General features: G+C 44.3%; 1 non-coding gene across 1 annotated transcript; it reads left to right on the plus strand.

The window, feature by feature from the left end:
- Window positions 1-4144: 4144 nt before the first annotated feature.
- Trnal-caa (transfer RNA leucine (anticodon CAA)) lies at window positions 4145-4219 on the plus strand. Its single transcript has one exon. It is a non-coding gene; the product is annotated as a tRNA-Leu (tRNA).
- The last annotated feature ends 14642 nt before the right edge of the window (window positions 4220-18861 follow it).

Below are 18861 nucleotides of genomic sequence, written 5' to 3' on the forward strand. Positions count from 1 at the left end.
ACTTCAGGACGAAGTTCAACAAAGATCCACCAACTGCTAACTCCATTCGGCGATGGTATGCGCAGTTTAAAGCTTCTGGATGCCTCTGTAAGGGAAAATCAAAGGGTCGGCCTGCAGTGAGCGAAGAAACGGTTGAACGCGTGCGGGCAAGTTTCACACGTAGCCCGCGGAAGTCGTCGAATAAAGCAAGCAGGGAGCTAAACGTAGCACAGCCGACGGTTTGGAAAATCTTACGGAAAAGGCTAAAGCAGAAGCCTTACCGTTTACAGTTGCTACAAGCCCTGACACCCGATGACGCTTTGAATTTTCGGCGCGGTTGCAACAGCTCATGGAAGAGGATGCGTTCAATGCGAAACTTGTTTTCAGTGATGAAGCAACATTTTTTCTTAATGGTGAAGTGAACAGACACAATGTGCGAATCTGGGCGGTAGAGAATCCTCACGCATTCGTGCAGCAAATTCGCAATTCACCAAAAGTTAACGTGTTTTGTGCAATCTCACGATTTAAAGTTTACGGCCCCTTTTTCTTCTGCGAAAAAAAACGTTACAGGACACGTGTATCTGGACATGCTGGAAAATTGGCTCATGCCACAACTGGAGACCGACAGCGCCGACTTCAACAGGATGGTGCTCCACTGCACTTCCATCATGATGTTCGGCATTTCTTAAACAGGAGATTGGAAAACCGATGGATCGGTCGTGGTGATCATGATCAGCAATTCATGTCATGGCCTCCACGCTCTCCCGACTTAACCCCATGCGATTTCTTTCTGTGGGGTTATATGAAAGATTGAGTGTTTAAACCTCCTCTACCAAGAAACGTGCCAGAACTGCGAGCTCGCATCAACGATGCTTTCGAACTCATTGATGGGGACATGCTGCGCCGAGTGTGGGAGGAACTTGATTATCGGCTTGATGTCTGCCGAATCACAAAAGGGGCACATATCGAACATTTGTGAATGCCTAAAAAAACTTTTTGAGTTTTTGTATGTGTGTGCAAAGCATTGTGAAAATATCTCAAATAATAAAGTTATTGTAGAGCTGTGAAATAGCTTCAATCATTTGTAATAACCCTGTAAATCTACAGTGGAATATTAATGAAACAATTTTTAACACAGTTCGATATTCTCGTTTTAGTCAGCGAGACATGGTTAAAAATATCACCAGTATTACAGGTCTGTTGCGTTCGTTAGAGCCTGTCGTTATCCTCACGTCATTATTACCTAGAGTACGATCGTATACCTACTGATAATTACTGTCGACTGTTGCTGATTTAGTGAAATAACCGGCAAAACTAAATTTTTCGCAGTAGTGTTTGCACCTCACAACATCGTCTTCCTTGTCTAAATGGTTCAAATGGCTCTGAGCACTATGGGACTTAACATCTATGGTCATCAGTCCCCTAGAACTTAGAACTACTTAAACCTAACTAACCTAAGGACATCACACAACACCCAGCCATCACGAGGCAGAGAAAATCCCTGACCCCGCCGGGAATCGAACCCGGGAACCCGGGCGTGGGAAGCGAGAACGCTACCGCACGACCACGAGATGCGGGCGTCTTCCTTGTCTCCAGTAGGGTTGTCACTCTCGTCGTCTACCACCAACGTAGGAGGATTAATTTAACCGGTGACGCTGTTGAGTTTTTGGTAACAGAAATATCTGAAGCACGAGAAGGAATTCAGTATCTCCTAGGTCAATGGATAGGTTTGCAGGCAGGAATTATTTTACTTGCTAACAGGGAAATTGTAATGCGGTACTTGATTTCCATCTCTTCAAAATAACAGCACTACAAGATGTCGATTAAAATTTCATCCCTAGGTGGCCTATTTTCAATACAGAAAAAGCTGTACCTACAGATGAAGGATGGTATGAGCACATGATGGCTATTGGGTGTGTCTGACGTTACTGTAAGACACCGAAACAACGGCAGAAGTTAAAACTGTCGGACTTATGTTTAAAAGATAACCTTAATATTGAATTTGTATTTTTTTGTAATTTTGTCAGTAATCATCAAGAAAATTGTTGGCAATTACGTTTTAAATTGTGGTCTTAATAGTGATTTTTTTCCTTTTTCCAGGGATCGAAAACAGTGTCCAGTACACAACTCTGGGAAGAGTGGAAAATGGTTCTTATTCCTGCTGCAGTCTTGAGTCTACCGGAAGCTGCGGAGGAATATCACAGACGGTATCCAGATGGACCTCCCCCTTATCACGCAACCATTGGCCGTTTAGTGGAGCGGTTCAAGGCAGTGGGCAGTGTCCATGACAAATGGCGGTCAGGGCGTCCAGGAACAACGACAGATCACGATTCAAATGGCTGTAAGTGCTATGGGACTTAACATATGAGGTCATCAGTCCCCTAGAACTTAGAACTACTTAAACCTAACTAACCTAAGGACATCACACACATCCATGCCCGAGGCAGGATTCACACCTACGACCATAGCAGCAGCAAGGTTCTGGACTGAAGCGCCTAGAACCACTTGGACACAGCGGCTGGCGACAGGTCACGCAATCTCAGCTAGGCATTAGCTAAGCTGACGGTCAGTCCAGCACGATCAACAAGAAAAAGTTGTAATGGGTCGTCGGACATGTTAATTTTGAATGCAGCAAAGGATAACGTGCTGACTGTGTTCTGGAGCCCAGGGTGGTAAACAGACAATCCACATCGCTATTAATTCTGGCCCTATCTCAAAGTAATCAAAAATGCTACTGTGACATTCCAAGAATACATAAACTGATGTTAATGACAAGCTTGGGATTTAACCTAAAATGGTAACACAATTTCTCCCTCTTCCATATTACATTTCATTTATCAAAGCTCTCAAGAATCAAGTTATAATCAATAAGAAAGTTTAATTACTTCAACAGTTAATAAATCAATTAATATTTATAATTGAATATGTAATTAATCAAACTATATCTCTATATGTGAACATGTTATCAATTGAAAGAAGTAAATCTTTAGCAGTGAAAAATACACCTACATCGTAGCTGTACAATGAACCAAGTTGGGGGAGGATGACTTTATCTAATCCTGTCTCATGTACTCATTGGAGGGTAGTTTAGTAATGAGCTCTTGAACTTCTCTATTCAAAGCGTACGCATGTTGGAGTATGCTACACTCGCAAAATTGGACTCAACCTTCACTTTTGCCAAAAGTGCTTCGTACATTACCAAACGGCATCTGCGGCGGCATTGTCTCCGTGCTGGACCTGAAATCGCTAATTCCCTACTCTGGCCCTGACTGGAAGTAATCAGTCTCAAACGCTATGCGTTCCGTGGAAAATTCAAATTTCCCTAGTCGAAATTAATGGCAATTGCACACTCGCTCTGGGTTGAAGCGACGTGCGCAAAATTCAGCCGGAGAAGATTCCCGCAGGAATATTTAACTATCCTTTACGTTTGTCACCACGATACGTGAAGCTTATCGCACGCACTTCGCAAATGTAAAGTAGTCAGAGTCGGGCCTTTACCACACGCAGGGGTGTGGCCCGCTCTCTCTGCCTCTGTGTCTTAGTTGAGTTCTCAAAGTGCTTTTATATGACATTATCGTCCCCACCTTGATTCTACTACGTCACACGTCTGGCTTCAGCCGATCGCTCCCATGTTAAAGGAAAATTCTTATTTTTCTTGCCCGGGTCTCCACTCGATAATGTATTATATTGATTTTCACTTATTTCTTTCTGCAGTGCACCTGGGCTTTCTTTTGTTAAAGCTAATTGAGTCGTTCCAATGTCATTAGCCACCTGTCGTTAAAAGGGTAAATCGTTTCCAGAATGAGATTTTCACTCTGCAGCGGAGTGTGCGCTGATATGAAACTTCCTGGCAGATTAAAACCGTGTGCCGGACCGAGACTCGAACTCGGGACCTTTGCCTTTCGCGGGCAAGTGCTCTACCAACTGAGCTACCCATGCACGACTCACGCCACGTCCTCACAGCTTTACTCCGCTGTACTCAGCTGCAGAGTGAAAATCTCATTCTGGAAACATCCACAAGGCTGTGGCTAAGCCATGTCTCCGCAATATCCTTTCTTTCAGGAACGCTAGTTCTGCAAGGTTCGCAGGAGAGCTTCTGTGAAGTCTGGAAGGTAGGAGACGATGTACTGGCCGAAGTAAAGCTGTGAGGACGGGGCGTGAGTCGTGCTTGGGTAGCTCAGTTGGTAGAGCACTTGCCCGCAAAAGGCAAAGGTCCCGAGTTCGAGTCTCGGTCCGGCACATAGTTTTAATCTGCCAGGAAGTTTCGGTAAATCGTTTGTTATTCCGTGCATGAGATGGCTCTAATTATTCCCTGTTGTCAACAATATCGTTATTTGCTGGGGATGTTATTCGGCATAGTCGTTGTGCAGCTTATGTAAAGCCCGAAAATGTGGGCACCTTCCAAAGTGGCTCGAGAATGTGGCATCAGTCAAACGTTCGCGTTCAGGATATCATCCAGAAATCGTTTACATCCATGTCGTGTGCATTTTTTTTCCAGGAACTTCATGGAGATGACACGCGTAGACAGGATGACTTGTTTACAGAAAGAGCAGCGCGGGATTAGCCGAGCGGTCTGGGGCGCTACAGTCATGGACTGTGCGGCTGGTCCCAGCGGAGGTTCGAGCCCTCCCTCGGGCATGGGTGTGTGTGTGTTTGTCCTTAGGATAATTTAGGTTAAGTAGAGTGTAAGCTGAGGGACTGATGAACGTAGCATTTAAGTCCCATAAGATTTCACACACATTTGAACATTTTTTACAGAAAGACGAAAGCAGCAGCCACATCTTGAAGCTGATATTCTTTTCAGAAATGAGACCTGTTTCCATCTGAACGGAAGAGGGAGTATGTAGCCGCTCACTGTTCTCCGAGATAACTGGATTAATAGATTCGAGTCTAGAACCCAAACACCAAGTCTTTATTGATACGCTGATAACAACCAGTGAATTACAAAGAATAAACAACGGAGATGAACTTCTCAGCCGTCTCAACAATCGTTGCTGCATTCCAGAATGTAATCATTTAATACGTTGCCACTGTAGCCCCCCCCCTCCCCTTTGTGAATGTGGGGCATGTAGGTACCACTGTGTGGCGACTCTCTGGAGAATGCCGTTTCTTCTCTTCCGACTGTAAAAATCTGATTCTGGATCCCTGGCGTGCCTGGAATCTCTGGACACATGGGATAAATGCAACGTCTAGCTCGTGAGAACATTTCTCTGCGCTGTCCTGTTGTTGATCGAGGTGTCTCACAGCCGGTGACCATGCCCTCCTTTGCTGTTCCCTGGCTGCGGTTGACTGGCTGCCGAGACGTCTGGAGTGGAGGGGTGCCGAGGTACGACTTTTCTTCGGGCGTTCTGTACTATCCCTGGCTGCTCGTCCTCTTTCTTCCAACACGTCTGCCAACTACTTTCCCCCTCGCTCGTAAAGACCACTGTATCATCAGGTGTTAAAGTCTCTCCACCTTTCGATTGTTTGTGGTTCCGAGTGTTGTAGGATGCACTGTCGCCTCCTCCTGTAACGCATACGCTGTTTTTAGTCTCTCTATACAGGGTGAGTAACTAACTATTGCCCCCAAGAATAACTCCGAAAGTATGATAGGAGCTGAAAAGTTTGTGGGACAAAAGCTGCATTGGACAAGGGGGCCATAATATGACGGTGGTTTTCATGTTGCTAGGTGGGGTCGCTTCAGAGATATGAAGGTCAACTTTGTTTTTTGTAAATAGGAGGATATAGTTCGCTACTTATTTTCTGATAGCGGCTATCGAGACGGATCCAACAGTAACAGTAAGAAGTTTGAAGGTCAACAAAGATAAAAAAAAGGTGGCATGAACGTCGATTTACAGAAGGTGTTCGACGATTGGTATCAATCAGTGCTGCAGACTTCTTTTCATGGATTGAGTGGTATTCCTTGTCACATCGGCATTTACCGAAGCACATGCTCTGACAGTTCTCTCTCGCATATCTTCAGGTGTAGTTGGAATGTCTTTATCAACAATGTCTTTTACGAATCCCCACAGTAAAAATCCAGAGGCGTCAAGTCTGGCTAACGAGCACGCCACGACGCATTTCCAGCGCGTCCAATCCAACAGTTTGGGAATTGTCTCTGCAATTCATTTCTAGCCATCAGTGAAAAATGTGCCGGACACCCATCGTGTTGACACCACATTCTGTTCCTTTCTCCTAAAAGTTTTTCTTCCAACAACAGACCTAATGTTTCTTGCAGGAATGTGGTGTTACTTCCTACTATTAATATTTCCTTCTATGAAATAGGGGCCTATAATACTGTCCTCCAGAATCCCACACAATAATTCACCGACCATGATTTTTGGTGAGCAACTAGCCACAGCCAACATGGATTTTCAGTTGCCCAATAATGCATGTTGTGCAAATTAACGTTTCCATGGTTCGTGAATGTAGCCTCATCAGTAAATAAAATCAAATTAATAAATGTGTCATCCCTCTGAATCTCAAACTCAGCCCATCGGCGAATTCAGTTCGATGCATACAATATGTACCACTTAATTCTTGGTGGAGACTGATATGGTAAGGATGGTATCTATGGCGATGCAGAACATGAACAACACTTCTCTGGCTCATGCGGGATTCCCCTGCGATTTGACACGAACTAACACAAGGGTCCCGAACCACGGTGGCAAGAGTACCAATTTCCGTTTCCTCGTCAGTAACTTTCCTTTGCCGGATCTGTTTCCGATGAGTTAAAGATCCAGTTGTTCTCAATTTATCATACGCATATTGTACGACGTGTAGGGTGAATACGTTGAGGATATCTTTCAGCGTGTAAGTCTCTACCTCTCACTGAATTTCGTTGGCATTCTCCGTAAATGGGAAGCATATCGACTTGTTTTTCGAAGGAATACGTCATTCACATTCGCTTGATTTGACGATACTAGGCTTACCTCTCCTATTAGTGTTGTACTGCGAAACCGTCGAATGGTGTTTACATGTCAATCGCACGTTAGGTGGATACGCCGTATTCGGCGAATATTTACTATTTGCACGATATACGAGAGAGAACTGTCAGAGCATGTGCTTCGATAAGTGCCGAGGTGATAAGGAATACCACTCAATCTATGATAAGAAGATTGCAGCACTGCACTGATACCAAAGGTCATCACTTCGAACACCTTCTGTAAATGGAAGTTCATGCCACATTTTTGAGCTTCATTGACCTTCAAAGACCTTACACATCATTGGATTCGTCTCGATAGCCGGTATCAGAAAATAAGTACCAAACTATAGCATCCCATTTAAAAAAATCAAAGTTGACCTTCATTACTCTTACGCGAGCCCACCAAGCAACAAAAAGCCAATGTCATATTACGGTCCGCATTGTCGCATGTAACATATGTCCCACAATCTTTTCAGCTGCTATCGTACTTTCGGAGTTATTCTAGGTGGCAATAATTAGTGGCTCACCCTGTAGATACCGTCGTAGCCTGCCTTCTTTCTCCGTGACAAAAATATGTATCTTACGCTTCAGTGCTCGGTACGGTCTCACATAAGGCGGGCGCAATGGTGGTTTGACTGCAAATATCGTAACCACACAGATGAACATTGATGAAGGTCTTCATGAAAAGAAGAGATTTTGTACCGTGACGCAGAGGAGCCTGTGGACGAGTTTTTCTTTTTTTTTTTTATTTACACGTCTAGTTCGGTAGGACCAAGTTGAGGAGCCAATTTGCAATGTCATGGAACGTGTCAGTACATGAAATTACGGTGTAATAATAGATAAAATGAAATGTTTATGAACCCACGAAAAGTCAAGCCATAAGTTTGAATAAACGCAGTGAACAATGTAACATAGGAATCAGTTTAATTTTTCAAGGAATTCCTCAAAAGAATAGGAGTGACCCATGAGAAAACTCTTCAGTTTCGATTTAAAAGCGCGTGGATTACTTCTAAGATTTTTGAATCCTTGTGGTAGCTTATTGAAAATGGATGCAGCAGTATACTGGACACCTTTCTGCACAAGAGTCAAGGAGGTGCGATCCAAATGCAGACTGGATTTCAGCATAGTATTAACCGAGTGAAAGCTGCTAATTCTTAGGTATAAGCTGGTATTGTTAACAAATGGTTCAAATGGCTCTGAGCACTATGCGACTTAACAGCTCAGGTCATCAGTCGCCTAGAACTTAGAACTAATTAAACCTAACTAACCTAAGGACATCACACACATCCATGCCCGAGGCAGGATTCGAACCTGCGACCGTAGCGGTCGCTCGGTTCCAGACTGAAGCGCCTAGAACTGCACGGCCACTCCGGCCGGCCGTACTGTTAAAAAGAAACGACGGTAAAGAATGTATATATTGAGAGGTCAACGTCAGAATACCCAGACTAGTGAACAGGGGTCAACAAGAGGTTCGCGAACTTGAGAGTTGGCATGAGACCCCTCTCATATTTCTATCTTACGATTCTCCTCTTTAATTGCATGCGGTGAAAAGTTGCTATTCCTTCACACGCGGACTTCCCACGCAGCGTCTCTCATCACCCGGGTGGTCCGGTGACAGGCGGGCTCTACTAAGCCGACGGGTGTGAGGAAGTCGAGTGAATGCTTTGCAGCTGCCGACATTGTCAAAAGACACGCCCAGAGGGGTCCGAAGTAGCGGCTGGGCTAGAGGTTCCGTTACTTCGCAGAATCTTAGCGAAAACACTTTCTGGCGGGCTACCAGAGAGGCGTGGGAATGACTTGTGTACCCAGGCAGTTGTGGCGGGAAAATTCCCGCGCTTTCTGCAAAATAGTAACTGCGATTGGCTTGCTCAGGGCATAGCTCTGTGACGCAGCAAAATCAGCGCAGAAATTGGCGCCAAGAATCTCCATTGGTGGAATGGTAGTGCTCCGGCAATGGGGTGGAATTTTCCACCGGTTTTCGAGTTGCTGATTGGAACGTTTAACCACGGCCACTGTGGTCGGGGCGGGAATGTTCGGTATTCGGCATTGTACGGGTGCTCTGGGTAGTCGGCTCTCGCCTTTCGGTCGAGGACGTCGAAGTAACCAGCCATCGCCTGCGGTATGCCAGATCGTGTTCTTGCAGTTAAGAAGACAGATTGGTAAGGTATGTCCGCAGCACCAGCAGACAGGGATTTTCCTAGGTGATAATCAGAGCTCAGCAGAGCGCGCCTGTTCGTCTTTTTCTAACTTTGTTCTGTCTTGAGTAGCAGCAATTAATGTTGGGTTGGCTGTGTGTTTTCTCTTAAGATTTGAGTTGCAAGGAATTGGCTCCACATACCACTTCGTCATAATCCTCACAATCTAGTTTAGGGACAACTTCACATTCACAGCGTTTGTTTGAGTATCCAATTTGAGTCAATTTGATGTATTGTAAAGGTTTCAAGTGTTTTTGTTTATTATTTTGTGTTTAGTCTTAATAAATCATATTGTTATTTTGGACAAAAACTTTCATTCTGTTAATCGGTAGAGCAACCCTATCATTCCTCACTATGTTAATGAAACCTTCGTTTATTTAACTTATTTATCAAATTAAATTATTGCAGGTGCCAAACTCTCTTCTACTCCACTGGCAGGGTTGATTAGAGTCAGTTCGCATTTTTTTTTTTTAATCTTTGTGCAACAGCAAAAGCCGGAGTTAGAATAGGGGGGGGGGGGGGGGCTTAGAGCATCATTTACATATGTAGATTCTAGAAGAATTTAGTGTTAAATACACTGCTAGCCCCGGCACCTCGCAAGGTTCGCGAACTTAAATTGCATTGAACGTTGTAACTTTTGTTATGCACTGAAGATTGTAATTTTTGTTAGAAGTCTTGTAGCACGCTACCTGGAGGTATCATCGTGTTTCATTGCTCTTTTAAATCGGCGGGAATACGAATCTGCTGCCCAAGAACCAAATGACTTGGAGATAGGTCGGTATGTGTTCTAACAGCTGTTCGTAACCCAAGCAGCACTACCGGCAAAGCTTCGGTCCGTGTCTCCTGGTGAAAGGTGAGTGCACCTTAAAGAGTTCTATGGAGTCTTTCTACCATGCCATTGCTGGCAGGATGATAGCTTATAGTCCGCAAATGGGAAATACCACAGAATCTCGTAAGCTCTGAAAAAGGTCGCACTCAGACAGACTTCACCAGTCGGTTTTCATCGTGATTGGTACTCGCAATCTGGTGATCCGTACTCTGAAAAAGTTCCTAGGCACCGCCTCTGACGAGATGTCCGCAATTGGTACAGCTTATAGCCAACGTGTAGAGCAGTCAATCATTGTAAGTAGGTAGCTATATCCTTCCGACAAGGATAATGGTCTGACATTGTCTACATGTATATGGGTAACATTGGCAAAGGGTGCAAGAAAATGCCTTCCGACCTCGCACTGGGTGAGGAATTCGTCTGGGTGAGGGTAGAACCATCAGTGAGATAACGATCCACTTTTGTTCAAATGTTCAAATGTTTGTCAATTCCTAAGGGACCAAACTGCTTAAGTCATGGATCACTAGACTTACACACTACTTAGACTAATTTAAACTAACTTATGCTAACAAGGGAACCCCCCCATCGCACCCCCCTCAGATTTAGTTATAAGTTGCCACAGTGGATAGGCCTTGATAAACTGAACACAGATCAACAGGAAGAAGTTGTGTGGAACTGTGAAAAAGTAAGCAAAATATACAAACTGAATAGTCCATGGGCCACATAGGCAACATCATGGACCACGTGGGCTCACGAGCGCCGTGGTCCCGTGGTAGCGTGAGCAGCTGCTGAACGAGAGGTTCTTGGTTCAAATCTTCCCTCTAGCGAAAATTTTACTTTCTTTATTTTTGCATAGTTATTATGTGTCCGTTCGTTCATTGACGTCTCTGTTCACTGTAATAAGTTTAGTGTCTGTGTTTTGCGACCGCACCGCAAAACCGTGCGATTAGTAGACGAAAGGACGTGCCTCTCCAATGGGAACCGAAAACATTTGATCGCAAGGTCATAGGTCAACCGATTCCACCACAGGAAAACACATCTGATATATTCTATACGACACTGGTGGCGGCATGTGCGTCACATGACAGGAATATGTTATCGACCCACCTAACTTGTACACTTGGCGAATGGGTAAAAAGATTCTTCTACCTTGCCCGATTTAGGTTTTCTTGTGGATGTGATAATCACCCCCAAAAAAGTGATGAAAACATAAGAGTTTGTCACATAAACTGAAAATAAAAATTAAACTTTTCACTCGATGGAAGATTTGAACCAAGGACCTTTCGTTCCGCAGCTGCTCATGTTACCACGAGACCACGGCGCTCCTGCGTTCACGGTGTCCTTGATGTTGCATATCTTACCCTGAACTACTCAGTTTGTATATTTTGCTTATTTTTTCACAGTTCCACACAACTTCTTCCTGTTTTCTCAGTTGATCTGTGTTCAGTTTTTCAAAGCCTATCCACTGTGCCAACTTATAACTAAATCTGAGGGGGGTGCGATGAGGAGGTTCCCTTGTAAGAACAAAACACACACACACACACACACACACACACCCACACACACACACACACACACACACACACACACACACACACACACACACACACCCATGCCCGAGAGAGGACTCGAACCTCCGGCGAGAGAGGATCCACGTTTGTAATCTTACAAAATATATATGTATATAACCACGCCCAAAATTTTCAAAGTTAACTTTCTCGAAAACGGTTAACACTTGCGTCATTCTGTTTACATACTACACTGAAGAACCAAAGAAACTGGTACACCTGCCTAATATTGTGTAGGGCCCCTGCGAGCACCCAGAAATGCCACAACACGACGTGGTATGGACTCGACTATTCTCTGAAGTAGTGCTGGAGGGAACTGACACCATGAATCCTACTGAGCTGTCCATAAATCCGTAATAGTATAAGGGGTGGAGGTCTCTTCTGAATAGCACGTCGCAAGGCATCCCAGAAACGCTCAATGATGTTTGTGTTTGGGGAGTTTGGCGGCCACCCGAAGTATTTAAACTCATAAGAGTGTTCCTGGAGCCAATCTGTAGCAAATCTGGACGTGTGGGGTGGATCATTGTCCTGCTGGGATTGCCCAAGTCCGTCGGAATGCACAATGGACATGAATGGATGCAGGTGATCAGACAGGATTATTACGTACGTGTCACCTATCAGAGTCGTATCTAGACGTATCAGGGAACCCCTAACACTCCAACTGTACACGCCCCACACCATTACAGAGCCTCTATCAGCTTGAACAGTCCCCTGCTGACAAGCAGGGTGCATGGATTCGTGAGGTTGTCTCCATACCCGTACACGTTCATCCGATCGATTCAATTTGAAACGCGATTCGTCCGATCAGGCAACATGCTTCCAGTCATGTAGGTGTTAATGGGCTTTGTGTCGTGCACTTGTACAGTTATCAAAGGCACACGAGTGGAGCTTACGCTCCGAAAGCCCATATTGATGATGTTTCGTTGAATGGTTAGCTTGCTGTTGATGGCCCAAGTTTTAAATCTGCAGCCATTTGCAGAAGGGTTGCATTTCTGTCACTTTAAACGATTCTCTTCAGTTGTCATTGGTCCCGTTTTTGCAAGATCTTTCTCCGGCTGCAGTGATGTCGGAGATTTGTTTTACCGGATTCCTGATAGAGTACACTCGTGAAATGGTCGTACGGGAAATTCCCCACTTCATCGCTACTTCGGAGACGCTATCTATGTCCCATCGCTCGTGCGCTGACTATAACACCATTTTCAAACTCACTTAAATCTTGATAACCTGCCACTGCAGCAGCAGTAACCGATCTAACAACTTCGCCAGAGACTTGTTGTCCTATAGAGGGTGGTCGGAAATTCCCGTTACAGACTTGTAGGTCTTGTAGAGGGGAGTGAGTACATCGTATTTTGAACAGGAACCCATGTCCGGAAACGTCATCCATCGAGACTACAGAGCGTCAAAGAAATAGGCCCGGGCGTCTGTAAATGTACGTGTACAAGGGGTGATTCCGTGATGATGTTACAGACTTTCTAGGATGATGGAGAAAGATGAATGTATTAATTTGAAGTAGGGATCCCTGTACCGGAAACGAATGAGTCGAAAGTTATAAACGAAAATCGTTATGATACCTCTGACAGTTGTATACATGTACCGGTTCTTGTGTTGCGAAGAGTGTAGGGTTGGTAACTTTCAGTGGTGGTAGTGTGGACAAAAACGAGAAAAAATGTCCAATAAACGTGAGCTATAAAGTGCGTAACTTAACAAAAAAAAAAAAAAAATGGTTCAAATGGCTCGGAGCACTATGGGACTTAACATCTTAGGTCATCAGTCCCCTAGAACTTAGAACCATTTAAACCTAACTAACCTAAGGACATCACACACATCCATGCCCGAGGCAGGATTCGAACCTGCGACCGTAGCAGTCCCGCGGTTCCGGACTGCAGCGCCTAGAACCGCAAGACCACCACGGCCGGCTAACTTAACAGCTATGAACACTTTCTCAGTAGAGGAGATGTGTTTCACATTAGCAAAGATGAACGAATGGTCATAGCTCCTCAGGTATGCAATTTAGAGCCCACGTTTATTGGACATTTTTTTCTCGTTTTTGTCCACATTACCACCACCGAAAGTTACCCGCCATACACTCTTCGCAACACAAGAACCGGTACGTGCATTCAACTGTCAGAGGTACCAGAACGCTCTTCGTTTGCAACTTTCGACTCGTTCGTATCCGGTACAGGGATCCTTACTTCAAATTAATACATTTATCGTTCTCCATCATCCTAGAAAGTCTGTAACATCATCACGGAATCACCCCGTGTGTACATACATTTACAGACGCCCGCGTTTATAACTTTGACGCTCTGTAGTCTCGTTGGATGACGTTTCCGGACATGGGTTCCTGTTCAAAATACGATGCACTCACTCTCCTCTACAAGACCTACAAGTCTGTAACGGGAATTTCCGACCACCCTGTATAGGCGTTGACGCCGCAGTGCCGTATCGTGCCAGTTTACATATCTCTGTATCTGATTGCGCATGCCTACACCAGCGTATTTGAATGTCTATACCAGTTTCTTTGTCGTTTCAGTGTGTATCTACATCTACATACATACACCGCAATCCACCATACGGTGCGTAGCGGAGGGTACCTCGTACCACAATTAGCATCTTCTCTCGCTGTTCCACTCCCAAACAGAACGAGGGAAAAATGACTTCCTGTACGCCTCCGTACCATCTCTCTTATCTTATCTTTGTGGTCTTTCCGCGAAATGTAAGTTGGCGGCAGTGAAATTGTACTGCAGTCAGCCTCAAATGCTGGTTCTCTAAATTTCCTCAGTAGCGATTCACGAAAAGAACGCCTTCTTTCCTCTAGAGACTCCCACCCGAGTTCCTGAAGCATTTCCGTAACACTCGCGTGATGATCAAACCTGCCAGTAACAAATATAGCAGCCCGCCTCCGAAATTGCTTCTATGTCCTCCCTCAATCCGACCTGATATGGATCCCAAACGCTCGAGCAGTACTCAAGAATAGGTCGTATTAGTGTTTTATAAGCGGTCTGCTTTACAGATGAACCACATCTTCCCAAAATGTTACCAATGAACCGAAGACGACTGTCCGCCTTCCCCACAACTGCCATTACATGCTTGTCCCACTTCATATCGCTCTGCAATGTCACGACCAAATATTTAATCGACGTGACTGTGTCAAGCGCTACACTACTAATGGAGTATTCAGACATTACGGGATTCTTTTTCCTATTCATCTGCATTAATTTACATCTATCTATATTTAGAGTTAGTTGCCATTCTTTACACCAATCACAAATCCTGTCCAAGTCATCTTGTATCCTTCTACAGTCACTCAACGACGACACCTTCCCGTACATCACAGCATCATCAGCAAACAGCCGCACATTGCTATCCAACCTATCCAAAAGATCATTTATGTAGATAGAAAACAACAGCGGACCTACCGCACTTCCCTGGGGCACTCCAGATGGTACCCTCACCTCCGATGAACACTCACCATCGAGGACAAGGTACTGGGTTCTATCCCTTAAGAAGTCTTCGAGCCACTCACATACTTGGGAACCAATCCCATATGCCCGTACCTTAGTTAGGAGTCTACAGTGGGGCACGAGTCAAACGCTTTCCGGAAGTCAAGGAATATGGCATCCGTCTGATACCGTGTATAAGTAGATAAGCATGCCTAAAATTTTCAAACTCGGCTTTCTCGAAAACGGTTAACACTTGCATCTTTCTGTTTACATATTACGTTGAAGCCCTAGTCGTTTCTCACACACCCTGTCAGTATGAATCAAATCGGCGAGGGGAATTTCGTACGCTGTCCTTGTTAGATCTTTCAGTGCTCTGTCAAATTCTGCTCTCACTATCGTATTTAACAACAGACAACCGAAACTTGCTGGCAGATTAAAAGTGTGTGCCGGACCGAGACTCGAACACCGGACCTTTGCCTTTCGCGGGCAAGTGCTCTACCTTCTGAGCTACCCAAGCACGACTCACGCCCCGTCCTCACAGTTTTTCTTCTGCCAGTACTTCGTCTCCTACCTTCCAAACTTTACAGAAGCTCTCCTGCGAACCTTGCAGAACTAACACTCCTGAAAGAAAGGATATTGCGGAGATATGGCTTAGCCACAGCCTGGGGGATGTTTCCAGAATGAGATTTTCACTCTGCAGCGGAGTGTGCCCTGATATGAAACTTTGGCAGATTAAAACTGTGTGCCTGTGAAGGGCAAAGGTCCCGAGTTCGAGTCTCGGTCCGGCACACAGTTTTAATCTGCCAGGAAGATTCATATCAGCGCACACTCCGCTGCAGAGTGAAAATCTCATTCTGGAAACAGACAACAGTATGACTGAAGTAAAATCAATAACCGTTGACAGGTAATGGGGGAAGAAGTTAGCACAGAAACAGGGATAGCATAACAATTGCGTGATGCGTGCGCTTGATCCAGGACTGCGGGCGTGTGTGCGCCAGAATCCCCAGAGCCGGCTGGCCGAGCTGTAGCGGTTGGTCGTTATCTGTGTGTCTGCTCGCTGCTGGCGCAGCTGCCGATGCCGGTAGCTCGGGGCAGAGGCACCGGACCCCTGCCGTGGCTCTGACGCAACCACGGCGAGAGCAGAGCTTCCTCGTGGCTGGCCGGGGGCAGCCGTGTCTGCAAGCGGCCGTAAACTCGCCCAGTAGGCCCGTTCGCTGACATCCTTAAATCTATGTACTGTTCCGCCGAAAATTTTAGAAAAAGTAATGTACAGGCAGCTTCTCAACCATCTGACCACAAATAACATATTATCAAGAACACAGTTCGGATTCCTGAAGGGTTCTGATATCGAGAAGGCTATTTACACCTACAGTGAAAATATACTTAATTCATTAAATAACAAGTTACAAGCAGCAGGTATTTTCTTTGATTTGTCAAAGGCATTCGATTTTGTGAACCACAACATCCTTTTAAATAAATTAGAACTCTATGGTGTCACGGGCAGTGCTGCAAACTGGTTCAAGTCATGCCTCGCTAACAGAAAACAAAGGGTGTCAGTGCAAGGGACTAGTGAATCAAGTCATCAGTCATCATCAGAATGAGAAGAAATTACGTATGGTGTCCCACAAGGATCCATCTTAGGGCCATTGCTTTTTCTTGTGTACATTAATGATCTCTCATCAGTTACACTGCCAGAAGCAGAGTTCGTTTTGTTTGCAGATGGCACAAGTGTTGCAGATGACACAAGTGTTGCAAATAAATAGTATGTCGAGTGTAGTTCTATAAAGATCTGCTAATGATAATTTCATGGATATTAATAAATGGTTTAAAGTCAACTCACTGACATTAAACTTCGAAAAGACTCACTATATGCAGTTCAGAACCTGTAAGAGGTTTCCACCCAGCATATGCTTAAAGTATGAAGAAGAGCAGATAGAAGTGATTGAAAGTCTTAAATTTCTGGGATTACAACTTGATAATAAATTCAGTTGGGAGGAGCACACCACAGAACTGCAGAAACGTTTTAACAAATCTGTATTTGCAATTCGAGTGTTAGCAGACATAGACGACATAAAAATGAAAAAGCTTACATACTTTGCCTACTTTCATTCCATAATGTCATATGGTATAATATTTTGGGGTAACTCTTCAAGTCAAACTAAAGTTTTCAGAGTCCAAAAGCGTGTAATACGTATTATTTGTGGAGTAAATTCACGGACGTCCTGTACAAACCTCTTCAAAGAATTCAGTATACTAACTACTGCCTCTCAGTATATTTACTCCTTAATGAAATTTATACTAAATAATCTATCTCTTTTTCCAACAAACAGCACAGTTCATACATACAATATCAGGAACAAAAATGATCTGCACAAGGACTTAAAAGCACTTACTTTAGTTCAAAAAGGGGTCCACTACTCAGGAACACTCATCTTCAATAATTTGCCAGCAAACATTAAAAAAAACTAGTTACAAATAAAGATCAGTTTAAAAGGAGCCTGAAAGACTTACTAGTGGCCGACTCCTTCTACTCCCTTGACGAATTTCTTTAATAGAAACAAATGATGTATTGTATATATTCATACAATTAGTGTTGTTATTTCAGCTTTAAAAAAAAAATTGACATGTTCCACATCCACGAGGATCTCCTCAGCACGGATCTATGGAACGAAAAACTAACCTAATCTAACGAGCACCTTAGCGTCAGGTCTATTCTGAATTGACAGCTACCGTGGGACGCAAACCAAATCTACAGCTGTACTCTAAAAATAAACATGGCGGGATATTACTTTTTTACTACCAAGGACGAAGTGCTCTCATTAAAAAGGGTGTAAGACCGGAATGCAATCTTTCTTTCGCAGCTACTGTTTAAAAAAGTGTGTGAGACAGGGATGTAGTCTTTTGCCCCTACTGCTCAAATAATACATCGAAGAAGCAATGACGGAAATAAAACAAAGGTTCAAGAGTGGAATTAAAATTTAGGTGAACGAATATCAATGATAGGAATCGCTCATGACATTTTTATCCAAAGTCAAATGGAATAAACAGTGTAATGAGTACAGAATATACAGGGTGGTCCATTGATCGTGACCGGGCCAAATATCTCACGAAATAATCGTCAAACGAAAAAACTACAAAGAACGAAACTTGAAAGGGGAAACTTGAAAGGGGAAACCACATGGCGCTATGGTTGGCCCGCTAGATGGCGCTGCCATAGGTCAAACGGATGTCAACTGCGTTTTTTTAAATGGGAACACCCATTTTTATTACATATTCGTGTAGTACGTAAAGAAATATGAATGTTTTAGTTGGACCACTTTTTTCGCTTTGTGATAGATGGCGCTGTAATAGTCACAAACGTATAAGTACGTGGTATCACAACATTCCGCTAGTGCGGACGGTATTTGCTTCGTGATACATTACGCGTGTTAAATGGACCGTTTACCAACTGCGGAAAAGGTCGATATCGCGTTGATGTATGGTTATTTTGATCAAAATGCCCAACGGGCCTGTGCTATGTATGCTGCTCGGTATCCTGGACGACATCATCCAAGTGTCCGGACCGTTCGCCGGATAGTTACCTTATTCAAAGAAACAGGAAGTGTTCATGTGAAACGTCAACCACGACCTGCACCAAAAAATGATGCCCGAGTAGGTGTTTTAGCTGCTATCGTGGCTATTCCGCACATCAGTAGCAGACAAATTGCGCGAGAATCGGGAATATCAAAAATGTCGGTGTTGAGAATGCTACATCAACATCGATTCCTCCCGTACCATATTTCTATGCACCAGGAATTGCATGGCGACGACTGTGAACGTCGTGTACAGTTCTGCCACTGGGCACAAGAGAAATTACGGGACGATGACATATTTTTTGCACGCGTTTTATTTAGCGACGAAGCGTAATTCACCAACAGCGGTTACGTAAACCGGCATAATATGCACT

The sequence above is a fragment of the Schistocerca serialis genome, chromosome 6 (assembly GCF_023864345.2).
Source record: "Schistocerca serialis cubense isolate TAMUIC-IGC-003099 chromosome 6, iqSchSeri2.2, whole genome shotgun sequence".
NCBI lineage: Eukaryota > Metazoa > Arthropoda > Insecta > Orthoptera > Acrididae > Schistocerca > Schistocerca serialis.